General features: G+C 36.7%; 1 pseudogene; it reads right to left on the reverse strand.

Annotated features, from left to right (window-relative positions):
- Positions 1-13,192: 13,192 nt before the first annotated feature.
- LOC125868343 (mediator of RNA polymerase II transcription subunit 20a-like) lies at positions 13,193-15,194 on the reverse strand (annotated as a pseudogene).
- Between the last annotated feature and the right edge of the window lie 419 nt (positions 15,195-15,613).

The raw sequence follows: 15,613 nt of genomic DNA on the forward strand, positions 1-15,613 counted from the left end.
CATAATCCTTGATGAAGGAAAGAACCCTGTACTGAACACTACAATCAGTTCCTCCCATGATGCGATGTAATTGTTTGGTAACTTGGCTAACCATTTGCTAGCTTACCCTGTTAAGGATAGTGGGAATAATCGAAGCCGAATTGCATCTTGTGACACATTCTTGAACGAAAATGGGCTGCATACCTCTATAAAATTTCTTACATGCTCATTCAGGATTTCATGCTCTAGTCCACCATATAGTCCCCTCATTTGGAGGAGGTGAGGAGTTGTGCTAGTAACTTCAAATATTGCATTTCCATCAGCTTGTGATGTGCAAATTGCACACATTGCACATGCTTGAGTTGGGTTGTAAACGCTATTGATATCATCGATACCGTCCCGATGACCTGCTTAACTATCATTCATTTTTTCTTCACTCATTTTTACTTCTATGTGGTCCAAACGCACTTACACCAAGCACCCTAATACAACTCAACTACAGCCAACCAATTTAAAAGTGTCAAACTTTCGATCAAAGAACTCTAAGTAATGCTACTCCCTGGCAGTGGCGCCATTTTGATAACATATCAACGACACTTCATCCAATCCTAATTGTCTACGATCGCTAGTTAGTATAATAACCCAACTGAATGAGTTGAGATCAATCCCACAGAGAGTAGCTTTTCCTTCGAATTCAATTATAGAAGTTTAACAACAACTCCTTCAACTAAACTCTTACTACACCTTTTCGGTTTAAACTTCAGATTTCAGGTTGGAGTTATCAATCTAATTCAACACTTAACTCGGGAAAATCAAATTGTGGGGTAACACTTGGGAAATTGACCAACCAATCATTGAATTCAACTTAGTGGATGAACTTTGATGCTCATAATGGGATAAAGTGTCGTGAGTAGGTAGGACTATATGTAAAGTAATTTTCTCTCGAACAATTTCTTGATGTTTGTTGAATTCTCTCAAACTTCAACACTAAAGAGAAGATCCACATCCCTTGTCCTCATCAAATCTACTCTCTCGAGCTAGATACAAACGAAAGATTCCATGATTCACCGTTTCAAGCTAAAATCATGGAGACCCACTACTAAGGATGCTGAATTTGCGACTTTGGCTCTGCACTTCTCTCTCGAACAAGCACAAACACTGAACTTGATACACTAGTCATGCAAGATGACCTCAAAACACAACAACAAATCAGACCCACTTCAAATTAACCCCATTAATTGCAAATCAATGACACCCACTTAGTAAAATTTACCAATTGATCACATGGTCAAAACCCCAAGAAGAGGTTTTAGCTAATCATAGTAAAAAGAAGAAAATCAATATCCAACTTGTCTTCCATAGCTGGTTATAGATGAAAGTTCATATTTAGAAATAACTACAAATCTCCTCTATTATAAAATCTTTAAGAAAGCCTTATTGAAATCTCTAGAAAACCACTTCTAGCAGTGTTCCTTCTCGCAATCTTTTGTTCCTCATGTTTCCAATACCCTTTCTTTCTAGCAAAAATCAATTAAAATAAGTCTGATGTGTGACTATTTAAAACCATTTGGCGAGGTATGTAGGACTTCACCGACTGTTTGGCAACTGCCGATTGTCCTTCATCTCGCCTTCATATTTCACTTCTTCTTGGTCCAGCTACTGTAACTTTAGGCGATCCAAATTAGGATCGTCGAATGATTCCGGGAATCACCCTTTTTCCTTCTATCTTGCCCATCATGAAGTGTTTGAATTTCCCTCAGCATTTTTGGCGACCTGGTCATTCCTCGCCGGATGGAATTTATGCTTGCCGAAGTTACCCCCAATTTAGCTCCAGCATTTTGTAACTTTAGGCAGTATTGTGGTAACTTGGTGATTCACCGAGTGATATCGGCTATCACCAGGACTTCCTTTCTTTATTCCTTTAGCTCACTTTGTTCCTTTATGCACATTAGTATCCATGCTTCGTTCCCAAATACAAATACCTGAAAATTAGGGATTTTACATCAGTTATTGGAACAAAATAAACATTTGAAGACACTAAATCTATCCATAGAAAGCCCTAAATAAGTCCAAATCGTGCGCTTATCATCATCTTTCATGTATTCCATCTCAATTTGATGAATGTTACAAGACAAGGAAGGAGTAATGTCGACATCCGTCTTTGCCAAAAAGGGCACACCCGCTCAGTGAGACAAAGCGTTGATTAGAAATAGGAATGGCAATGAGGTTTGATTTTACTTGGGCCCTCATAACCATCTCCTGTGCAATGATAGACCTATGTTCAGTCTCTCCCGGTCAATAATACATCTAAAAGTGCAGCCTTTCGATGACAGAGGATAGACTCATTTTGCAAAGGCATTAGAGTGCTAATCATGAATCCAAACCAGTACCGAGCCGCAATGTTTAAATCCTTCTTCGCAATCACAACTCCCATCTCTATCCATGGGGAGTGGCATCACTCAACAATAGGGAAAGACACCCCTCCAAGTTGTCCAATGTCTTGGTTTTGACCTTATCAGTCGAAGAGTATAGAGTCTGTGTTGTGCAGTCCAACACATCATTCATATCAGTCTCGCTGCACTTCACCCTCTTAACCTGCACCTCAAGAAAATCAACTTGTGCCATCAACCCAGTTTTCTTTTTCCATTTCAGAATCAATCGTGCATAGCCCTCATAGAACTCCCGTACCCAGGTGGGCACACATAGACTCTGGGGCTATGTAAATTGTTGGAATTTAGGTAAGCACAACGTCTGCCACACAACTAGATATCTGTCCACCAGACCATCTGTGGACAACCGCTTCTCCTCCCCAATAATTCGCAAGTCAGTGACTTTTAGATGATTCATGGAAATAAGAGGATGTGTTAGGGCTTGGGGAACTTGAGGTGCCACAGATACTGGAGGTGTTGGAACTGTTGGAAGTGTTGGAAGACAAGCCAATGGATCATGAACTTCTTTAAAACGTAGATGTACGTCTCGTACCAATGCCTTCTTATCATCATCAATGTGAGCCACACTATATATGGACAACGTACTAAGAACATCAGCTACTACATTTGCTTTGCCTGGGTGATAAATGACACTCATATCATAATCTTTCAATAACTCAAGCCACCTTCTTTGGCGAAGATTCAAGTCTTTTTGACTAACCACATATTGCAAACTCTTGTGATCGGTAAAAAGATCAACATGGACTTCATACAAATTGTGTCTCCTAATCTTTAGAGCAAATACGACCGCCACTAATTTAAGGTTGTGAGTAGGATATTTTTTCTCATGTACTTGAAGTTGCCTTAAGGCATAGGAAATAACTTTCTCATTTTGCATTTGGACACACCCAAGCCCAATTCTCAAGGCATCACAATAAACCACAAACCCATCCGTCCCTTCCGGTAAGGTTAACACCGGAGCAGAAGTGAGTCTATCCTTCAACTCTTGGAAATTTTTCTCACAAAGGAGAGATAATAGAGGAAAATCCCTCAACGAACATTCTCTAATAATCGGCCAAACCCAAAAAGCTTCTAATATTTGAAGGTGATAGAGGTCTAGGCCAACTCTTGACTGCATCCGTCTTCTTAGGATCCACCTCAATACCTTTATTGGACACGATATAACCAAGGAAAGCTACATACATTAGCCAAAATTCACATTTACTAAACTTTGCAAAGAGTTGTTGGTCCTTTAAGATTTGTAATACGATCCTCAAATGATCAATATGCTCATTCTCACTTCTTGAGTAGATCAAAATATCATCGATAAACACGATCACAAACATGTCAAGATATTGTCTAAACACTCGATTCATCAAGTCCATAAACGCCGCCCAAGCGTTAGTCAGACCAAATGACATTACTAAAAACTCATAGTGACTATATCGGGTTCAAAAAGGTATTTTAGGAATATCTTCATCTTTCAACCTCAATTGGTGAAAACTCGATTAGAGATCAATTTTAGAGAAATAACTTGCACCTTGAAGTTGATCAAACAAATCATCAATCCTAGGGAGAAGATATTTGTTATTTATGGTCACCTAGTTCAATTGTCGATAGTCAATTCACATTCAGAGTGAACCATCCTTTTTCTTAACAAACAACAACGGAGCATCCCACAGAGAGATACTCAATCGAATAAAACCTTTATCCAATATATCCTTCAATTGTTCTTTCAACCCCGTAAGTTCAACTAGAGCCATTCTATAAGGAGGAATAGAGATAGGTTGAGTATTTGACAGAAGGTCAACACCGAAGTCTATTTCCCTTTTGGGAGGAATATCGGGTAAATCATCGAGAAATACATCTGGAAACTCACTAACAATGGGGACCGACTCAAGACTAGGGACTTCGAAATCCATATCCCTCGCCCAAACTATATGATAGAGATACGATCCACCCTGGTCAATCGTGGTTTATGGTCTGGGACTTGGTTTTTAAACCATGGACCTATAGAGCGCAAACCATGGATCGTGGACCCAACCACGGGGCGTGGGTCCTTGTCATGGCTCTGCCTTAGGCAGTCTTCCCCATAGTGTCCATCCATGAAGCCCACCAACGAGGCATGGGTCTAACCACGGGGCGTGGTTGGCCCTCGTGAGTGATACTGCTGGTTCTAGAAAATGGCTAGGTTCTTTCCTTAGGCTACGAGGTGTTACAAAATTAAAGATGTGTAATCTTTTGTACAAGAAAAAGTCGATGCAACATAAAAAAATCAATAGTTTCAATTATCAATATCAAAAGGGGAGATTTAGTAACAACTTACAAACAAAAATAATTAACATAAAATTTAAAAGGTTAGACAAAGGACCTTAGTAGTGAGAGCAATCGAATACTAATTTCTCCGAATGGGTAATTATTATTTGCTTTAAGTTGTTGAATCTCAATGGGTAGCATATATTGTAATTACAATAGCCATTTCTCAATCAACTATCATGTTTCAAGCAAGTTCTTCTAAACCTTGACAAGCTTAACAATACAAAGCAATCAAATTCCTTAATTAAATCCACTTTCTCAAGCTGGGTTGTAAATAAACAAATCAACAAAACTATCAATCAGTCATTTTACTCTAAGCATCTTTCTCAAGTAAACATAGAGAGCTAAGCTAGAAATGAATTTGTAACTTTAGTTCATTAATGAAAACATGAATAAACAATTGAACCCATTTCAAAACAACATTAAATTCAGCAATTAACAATACCCATAAGCTAATTTATTTATTCAATTACATAATCACACCCCTAAGGGAAGGGGTTTTAGCCAAACATAGCACAAAGCAAGAAGTCGTTACCAAAAAGATTACCCATACGAATTGTTAACAATATGCAATGTTCAATGCCAAAATTAAGACTAGAATCCTAAAATCACAAATCCAAGCTCAAAACCTCTCCAAGAGTATTCAATAATGTAGAAAAATGTAAAAATCTCTCAAAACTGAGTAATACATTCTTTGTCAACTACTTTTCACTTTTCAAAAAATGAATTTATATGTCTCCAAAGATTTCCCAAAAAAATGAGCACGAAGATTAATTGACAACATTAGTCGGGATAGGCGAACGACTCAACGGTCTACTGAAATACATGCCTTCTCTCCTTTTGTCTATAATTATGCGTCCAATAGTCCTAGAAGATTTGGCGAGCTAAGTCGTTGTCACCGTTCCATTAGACATATCACTGAAGTGTATTTTCACTCGCCGAATTGGCTTGATACATGAGCTACTTTGCTGGAAGGTTTGGCGAGCTAGAAGCTCATTCGTCGAGTCGCCAAGTGGATTTTGTGAGCTCCAACTTCTTTTTTCTTCAGCTTTTCCAACTTTTTTGCTCCATTGTGCATCGTAATGTTCTTGCCTAGTTATTAAGCTTTCATTGCTGCATATAAACACATTAAACATTAGTTATGATCATAAAATAGGCATTGAGGAGACTAATTCATTGAATAATGAGTCAAAATTCAAGACTCATCTAACAGGCAATGCTTGAGCCAGTTATTGAGACCCCAGCTTGGGGTTGGGATCGAGCCTGAGCTAGAGGTTGTGTTCGTGGAGTGACACCAGTTAGAGGTCATGCCCACGAAGTGGCACCACAAAGAGGCTTTCACACAAAGGTCTCTCCCAAGCCAGAGGTTGATGAAAGAGAGGACCAGATTCCTCCATAGTATGCAAGCACACCATTGCTTCAGAATGCCTTATTAAACATGTTGGTGTGCTCGAGAGCTTTACTCACCGTGGTGGTACGCCAGTCATACCACGAGATTCACATACTAGAGTGGGGGCTCATACCCAAAGAAGCATAAATTTCTAATGGCTCAAGATCCAGTGGGTCAATCACCAGTTGGTCCCGTGGTTGAGATTGTCCCGGCATCGACACTTAGGGTCAAAGTGGTACCTTAGTTATTTTGACAGAAGATGAGCACCACATGTATGTGAGGTTTCGAAGATGGATCCATCATTGTTTCAGGGTTGAAAGAGAGATGCACATGAGTTCTTCACCACTTGGTAAGAGTTCCTTGAGATTGTGGGGTTAGCTGAGTCACATGGAGTCTGGTATGCTACTCTCTAGTTATGTGGGCAAGTGAGAGAGTGATATAGGGTTTATTGTGGGTCCTTGACAATTGGATCTCCACTAGTGACTTGGGAGATATTTGCTAGTGCTTTTTATGAACGCTTTATTCATTTGTGCGTGACAGAAGACACTCGCCTATGATTTAAGAGTTTGACACAGGGTAGCCTCACTATAACTAACTATAAGTCTTACTTCTATCAGCTATCTAGGCATGCCCTATCCATAATCCCTAATAAGGCATAGCGAGTTCACATATTTGTGAGGGGGTTGACATATTCCATCTGGTTGGCTTTGTTTAGATCAACTCATGATGGGGCTTCTTTCAAATCCATTGTGAGCACCGCCAAGAAGGTGGAGTTGATAGAGAGAGAGAGGGGTTTAGTGACCATAAGAACCTGTTTAGATTGGCTTAAAAGTTGGGAAAACTTACTTTAAGTCATTTTTAGTTTTTGGAAATGCTTGCCAGGTTAAAAATAAGATAAAATGACTTTAAAAAAGTTAAATATCAAAAGTGGATTCCCCCTATTTTTTTACTTTTTAACTTAAAAGTCATTTACGTTTGACTTTTTATTTTTTGACTTAAAAAACTACTATATTAAGCCAATCAAAACGGGTTCTAACATGGCCTATTCATCTTGTCAGTTTTCTAGTGCCTCATCTAAAGGTAGGGGATTCTATAGAGGGAGTGGCTCCTTCCGGCATTGGGGACTAGTTCATGCTTCTATGCTAGCATCTGAGGTGGTCAGGGAACTTAGTGTTCTCACAACACATGTCATGGTTCATATTATTCACAATAGCAATCTGTGAGGTGAGATAGTTATAATGGTCCTTCAAGTTCATCAAAACAATATAAGAGTAAGAGATTTTGTTGTAGTTATGTAGATCCTGATCACATGATTTGGAAGTGTCCTATGTAGAGGGGTTGAGGAAGACTAGTCCTTCAGTCCAGACTAGGTCACCAAGACCACAGGACAGAGGCTAGGGTAGAGTTCAGTCTGGCAGTGGCGGTAGGACTTCTAGTAGTGGTGCTACAAAAAAATAGAGTGGGGGTATAGTTACCACCCATACTGGATGTGGTAGATGAGGTCAGTGTGATGAATTATAGAGAGAACCGTGGCTGAGGATTTTGATGTAGTTATTATAGATATTGTCCCAGTTTTCTATCGATCTGCATCTTTATTGTTTGATCCAGGGCCTACTTCCTGATATGTTTCTTTTGCATATTTTGCAGCTGGGTTTGATATGATGTGTGATAATATGTTTGTGCATGTTCAAGTTTCTACATGTGTGCGTGAGCCCTTAATGGTGGTCGAGTGTATCAATCATGTCTTGTTACTTTGTCGGGGCATGACACTTGAGTAGACTTGATCATTCTGGGTATGGTAGATTTTGATGTCATCTTGTGTATGGATAGACTGTCTCACTATTATGTTATTTTTAACTGTAAGGCTAAGACTCTGACCTTAGTTTTGCCTTGTGTTCTAAGGCTTGAGTGGAAGGGTTCTAATTGTTCTTACCTTACCAGGGTTGTTTCTTTCATCCTTGCTCAGAGATTGGTAGATAGATAGTGCTTTTCCTACCTAAACTTCATTTAGGACACTAGTGTTTAATCAACTCCCATAGAAACCGTTCTTGTCGTGCAGGAGTTTCCAAATATGTTCCCTTCTAATCTTCCAAATGTTCCTCTTGATAGGGATATCAATTTTGAGTAAGGAGCTTATTCCTCCTAGTGTGTCACCTTCAGGGTCACAATATTGTTTGTGAAGAAAAAGGACAAGACTATGAGGATGTGTATTAGATACAGAAATTTGTACAAGGAAATGGTGAATAACAAGTATTCTCTCCCATATATTGATGCCTTATTTGATCAAATTTAAGGAGAAATGTTCTTCTCTAAGATAGATTCGAAGTCTGGTTACCTTCAGTTGAGGATGAAAGTATCAGATGTACCTAAGACAACTTTTTAGACTTGATATGGTCATTATGAGTTTCCACTGATATCATTTGGATTGACTAACACCCCTGCAATATTCATGAAGTTGATTAATAAGGTGTTCCATCCTTGGATTCATTTGTTATTGCTCTCTTTAATGATATATTGGTGTGCTCCAAGACTGAGGAGGACCATGTTTGATACTTGAGCATTGTACTTCAGCGGTTGAGGGAACAAAAATTGTATGTTAAGTTCTCAAAGTGTGAGTTCTGGCTTAATTCTATGGAATTCTTAGGAAATGTGGAGCCAATGAGGGTATTAGAGTAGATACGGAAGAAAATGAATTACTAAGAGGCTGGACGAGACCTACTTCTCCGAACCCAATTTATTTAGAGTTTCTCCACTATTACAGCCCCATTGACTAGAATGTCTCAACAAAGTCTAGGTTCTTAGTGGTCTGATGAGTGTGAGGAGAGATTTAAAATGCTCAAGATTTTGTTAACTTCGGCTCTTGCGCTTACTCTACCCGAGGAAGGTGTGGACTTTACTCTCTATTGTGATGCTTAAGTGATCGATTTGGGTAGTGTTGTTATGTAGAAAGGGATGGTAATTTCTTATGCTTCTAGGCAGTTGAAAACCCTTGAGAAAAACTACCTTACACATTATTTGGAGTTAGAGGTCATTGACTTTGTGCTTAATTTATAGTGTCACTATTTGTATGGGGTGCATTCTGAAATGTTCACTGATCATTGGAGTCTTCAGTACATCTTCAATAAGAAGAATGTGAACTTGAGATAACGTCGATGACTAGAGTTGCTAAAGGACTATAATATGACTATCGTATTTCATCTAGGGAATATAATGTGGTGATGGATGCTCTGAGTAGGAAGAATCTTAGCACGGGGAGTATTGCCGCGCTTAGTGTTGAGAAGATACCATTAGCTAGATATGTTCAAGGATTAGTAAACATTCTTTTCTGGTTGCAGATTTATTAGGAGAGTGGTTGTGTGATTGCATATGTTGAGGTATAATATTCTTTGGTTGATCAAATCAGTGTGAGACCGTTTGATAATGAGAAGTTATGTCTTATTTAAGGTAAGGTGTGGAGGGGTGAAACCAATGAGGTGTTGCTGATTTTGATGGAGTGTTGTGGATCGGAGGTAGGATTTGTGTCCCGAAGGTAGGCGAGTTGATGAGACTGATCATGGAGGAGACTCATTGATCTAGATACTTTATTAATCCGGGAGCGACCAAGCTGTATGAGTATCCGAGTTAGCATTGATGGTGGTGTGGTATAAAAAGGGACATTTTTGAGTTTGTGTCTAGGTGTTTGACTTTCCAACAAGTCTAGTATGAGAAACATCAGCTGAGATCTGTATCTTACAGAATGTCTATTCCTACTTGGAAGGGGGAATGTATCACCAGGGACATTGTTGTGGGTTTGCCTACCACAGTGGGAGGTTATGATTCTATTTGGGTGGTAGTTGATAGGTTGACCAAGTCCGTCCATTTCATTAAAATTTAGGTGAAGTACACGATACAGAAGTTGGCTTGACTATACATCAATTAGATAATTCAGCTTCATGGAGTACCCATTTTTATTGATCCAACCAAGGTGTGCTACTCACTTCTCAGTTTTTGTGAGCCTTACAGTATGGGTTTGATACTCGATTAGACATGAATACAGGTTTTTACCATCAGACGGACGGACAGTCCGAGCGGATGATTCAGGTATTGAAGCATATGTTTAGAACATGTGTGATTGACTTTGGTTCTCATTAAGATCAACACCTTCCTGTAGCAGAGTTTTTCTACAATGAGAATTATCACTCTAGTATTTAGATGGCCCCATTTAAGGTGTTGTATAGTAGGAAGTGTAGATCTATGATCGATTGGTTTGATACAATTGAGATGGACTTGTTGGATATAGAGTTTCTTAGAGATTCCATGGAGTAGGTCCGTATACTTTAGGGTAGGGAGCTGATGACTAAGACTTAACAGAAGAGTTATGTCGATAGGAGTGTTCAAGAAATAGAGTTTATGGAGGACGACCATGTTTGTCTTAGAGTGTCACCCATGAAGGGTGTGATGAGGTTCAGGAAGAAGAGAAAACTTAAGCCTAGATTCATTGGTCCTTTTGAGATTTTTGGGAGGATTGGAGAGGTGGCTATAAATTGGACTTGCCACATAGCTTGTCAATTGTGCATACTATTTTTCATGTCTCCATGCTTCAGAAGTATTTGTTAGAAATATCAAGTCCAGTTCGGTAGTGTATTTGATTTGTGTACTCGGGTTCTAAACTAATTTTGAGGGTCCATTCAGAAATTTTTGTGCCCTATGTAGATTACTGATTTCTGTAATCTGGTCTAATGTAATTTGTGCATCGTGATCACATGATTATCTCTCACGATCGTGTGGAGTCTTTTCTGAGTACATCACGATCACGTGAATCCTGCCGCGATCACGTAGGATTGATTATTTGTCAACGCGATCGCGTGAAGCCAATTGCGATCACGATGGTCAATTTAAGTTAGGTGACCATTTTAACTCATTGCAATCGTAAATCTTTGGTCATTGCGATCACGTAGAGTAAATTTAACTTGGTAGAAAATTTCCTCAAAATTGGGGTTTCAACCCCATTTCACAAATCAATTTTGTTTATTTCAAAAGGGTTTTTCAAGATATATCAATTGGGCAATAATTTTTAACTCCATAACTCCTTTACCCATTATTAATTCATTATATTGATAAATAAACTTGAGTTTTTATCCCAACTTTGAAGGTTTTTTAAAAGTTTTAAGGTCTTGCATAAATTGATGATTAAAGGCTTGATTCAACTCTAATTTCTAAATGGTTTTCATCGATGGTTTCCAAATTCTTTGGGTAACACAATTCTGTATAAATTTCCTTATTTAACCCTTATTTTAGGAACTGGGTCTTTTGGGTCGATTTGCCCTATTTTCAAAATGTGTTTATATGAGTGTAGTGACATTCAATCTCTTATTGTGATTACTTATTTGAATAGATTGCATTAATGTGGAGACCCAACAAAAAGAGAAAGCTCAAGTTCTGAAGTGATTGTTTGATTTATTGAGGCAAGTAAAGTTCTTAATCTTTATTAAGTAAATAGAATTTCATATTTCCTTATTGCATGTGTTGGGGATTAATGAAATTTGATGATAGGTTTAACTTTTTTATATTTAATGATTCACTTGACGAAAACGAGAAAATAAAAAGGCAACTTGATGATATATATTGATGTGTGATGTGTTGTGGATGATTCGAATGAATATATGATCTCATATTAATGAAATGTCATGATTCTCTATGATTGATTGGCGGAATTTGGATATACCTCTTTCCTTGAGCATTTGTACATACATTTTTGCATTAGTTTTGAGGCACTGATTATTGTAAGTTTTATGTGATCCGAGGAACAATATGGAACAAGGGATGTACCAATTCAAGGGACGTGTCGCACGCCGTGACAAATGCATGGACTGGAAATATCCAAATGGGTCCTCAACCGAGAAACAAAAGTTTTGTATCGTTAGAACATACTTACATCATCTTACTTGGTATTTCATTTCACTGCATTGCACATCATTACTATCTATGAACTTGTGAGTGCTTGTCCTTGAACTTATGGTTGATGAAGATGATATATAACTGTTGAAGAGTGGTGATTGAGTTATATGCTATCTGAATTGTGAACTGTTAAGTTGGGCTGATTTTTGGTAGGTTGTAGTTGTGAAGGTTTAAGGGGAATGTTAGGAGTATCCATATTCTATATTACTTTACTTCGTGTTTACAAGTTTTGTTGCTGAGTACTGTGCTATTTGGTACTCACTCCTTGCTTCTACACTTATTTAGGTTACGAGCCCTTGGCTTCGTGATTATCCTTCCTCTATACTTCATCTAATGCTTTACTGTGGAGACTTAAGAGGTAGTTGCTTGGCATCTCAACAGGCCCTCATATTCCTTATTTATGTGTTTGTTCTCTAGAAACAATGACATTGAGACTTGCATTTTTCTTAATTTCTATTGTAATACATTAGAGACTTGGATACGTGACAACGAGGTTTTGGGGGTCTGTTTAAGTTAATTATAAGTTTCTGCATTATTATATGGTGTTAGACCTTTATTGTTGTTTTACTTCTGCATCTATCGTTATTATTTGAGTTTTCGGCCAACTTTTCTTGATGGGATAAGACAAGTGTCACTATGTCCATTTTTGAGCCGTGACAGAAAGTTGAAACGTGTTACTTGGAATTTTAAAATTTTATATAAGCTTGAAATCTCCTTTTTTAATTTGAATGTCTCCATCGTACCTTAACCAAAATCTTTTTAGCATTTATATTGACTTGATCTTATTTCTCCTTAATATTCAATGATGTCAGGTGGTCTATTTTTTTAAGGTAAATATATACCATATTCAGCAAGAAAGCTTGACTCTCCAAAGTTCAATCCCTACTTATCTTGCATAGAGTTAGAAGTTTATATATCATTTTAAGTACAACTTTTCAGACAAAAGCAAAAATTTAACTTTTATATCACCCACTTAAAAGAGAAGGAATTACACTGATATAAAATCATAGTATCTCTAAGCTTGCTTACTATTGGAATTCTGATTTTAGTTGTAAGTACATAAGAATGTAGTTGTGAAACGACATCATGTTTTGTGTGCATATTCCTAATTAATTTCTGAATGTAATATTAACAAAACATTCTAATTTCTAACTCCATGTGATAATATAGCTGTTTCTACCATTTGAGTTATGATGCTATCATATTTTACATCTGTGTGTTGTGAAGTGTACTGATCAGAGAGGCCATACTCTACAAAATTTTGTTCAATGTGCACAAAATGACCTGGTAATGATCTTTTCCCAAGAGCTTCCTTCCATATGTCGAAGAATTCATCCATAATCTGGTGTGATGTTTTCCATGAGGAAATCGGTAGATACTCCATCTATAAAAGAAATAAATATCATGTGAGGCAAACATGCTCATAATAGAAATTGCTTAAAATCTATGTTTTACTATAGCAATGCAATGACAATGTGGAGAAAAGTACTAGAAAGTTATAACCTGTTCTAAGATATTTCATAAAACTCGCTATGGAGCCTTAATCACCAATTCTTGCATGAATGAGGGTGTAATCGAGAGGCTATGAATAGATTGGACTTGCCAATCAAATTGCCCACAAATATCATCAAATATTGACTTAATTCTTATCCATCCCATCATATCTTCGTCTTTTCCATCTGTTCTTCTTTTAAGATGAAAATAAGTAGGAAGCAATGTCCTTCACCTAGTCCCATCAATGTCTCAAGTAAAAATATGTTTATGTGACAATATTTTAGCATCAAAAAGGACAAATTATATAATTATGTTTTTAGGTATAGAAAAATAAATGAATTTCTATTCATTCAACATAAAAAGCATAAAAGATCATAATATATCAATGTTTGAAAAAAGACTTAGCAACATAACAAGCGTTCAACTGAGAATAAATATTTAAAAGTATTCATACCTCCATAATTATTCCTATCAAGTTCTCAGAGTTTATTGGAACAACTTTGCCCACTCGCATCCTGAAGTCACCAAATCGATACTGACATCCCTATATGGGTCAAAGATTGAAATAAGTATTATGATGTAGTGCTTTGTAGGTTCATTTTGCGAATTCTGAAACACAAACCAAAGCAGTCCAAATAGTGTTAAGTATCAAAATTATCTTGTACGAATAATCATAGAAAACATACAATATTTACCAACAATATATAATGTTTTGTTATTGCAAGAAAATTCTTGATCAGTTCAATGAATGAGTTGCTGTTAGGAAAAGTCCAACTGGATGGCACAATTCTATAAGAATTGAAGCCTTATTTTATGACTGGTTAAAAAATAGACGAACTAATATTTATTATGTTGTCATCTCGAATTTCTTCAATACTTACACTTTTATAAGGTAAATAATAATCTTAATATGGAGAAGTTCTTTAATTTTCTCAAAATATTAAAGCACAATACATGCAAATAATATCACTTATAGACTCTTCAATTTACGAAGTAAAAATCGTGGATAGTGCTATATCAGTTTATCATCCTCCTATAGTAATAACAATAATAATTAGCAAATCTTTGTAATATAAACCTCAAAATTAAGTGCAACCCTTATTTTGTAAGACTGCAAGGTCTCCATTATCGTTTGAATAGATGACTATGCTTCAACAATCAATCGTTGCTCTCTAATTAGCAAATAATACTTGTTGGGCTATTCTTGAAGTGAAATCCCAAATAGTTTTGGGGAAACTCCGATGCATTTGCTTGTTCTATTAAGAAAAAAATCATTCCAATATCAAATCTCTTACATGAACGGAAGAGTACTTTTAAAAATTGAACTTTACACTGAATCAAGAGGAAAAAAGGGATCTATCCTTTATGTTGTGTTTACAGACATATGGTGTAATGTAATACCTTTGAGTATAGGCTTATAAAAGGTAAGAGTATTTTTCCATGTTCCATCTTTAACACCATTAATGCTCTCAAAATACTGAGATATTTCTATCAGTATTTGAGTGTTGATTGTCGTGCCTGCATTTGGCCGCCAGTGCAAAATCCTGACAACAAACAATGTAACAAATTATACACATAAACATACACATCAAAATCTATTAATAATGTTATTTCTAGTGAATTTAAAATTGTTACCATTTGATTGGCATGATGTTTATAGCAGATAAAGTTCCCTTTTTCTCTTAGTGAAATATTCACTTGAAAATATATGAATGAATTCACCTGTAATTATAGCAGGACAAGTACCTTGAACATCAACAATGACATTAACTACATGTCATAAATACAAATTTTGTTACCAAAATTTCAACAAACTTACCTTTTTTTTTTCTTTATACTCATTAGGTAATTATATTAGTATTTTTCTTCTAATTTACCTCCAAGATACTTATAGAAAAACACAACTCCTAATCCTAAAATGTAGTTCTAGATATGATTTGTAAGGATTTTATCTAGTCTATATAATTAGTTCTCTTAATTAATATACCTTTTTTATAAGAGAAAAATATTTGCTTTAAAAGATTAAAAACAAGTAAAAAATTTCATGCACAAATGTTTCTTTTTCTTA

This window comes from Solanum stenotomum, chromosome 6, assembly GCF_019186545.1.
Source record: "Solanum stenotomum isolate F172 chromosome 6, ASM1918654v1, whole genome shotgun sequence".
NCBI lineage: Eukaryota > Viridiplantae > Streptophyta > Magnoliopsida > Solanales > Solanaceae > Solanum > Solanum stenotomum.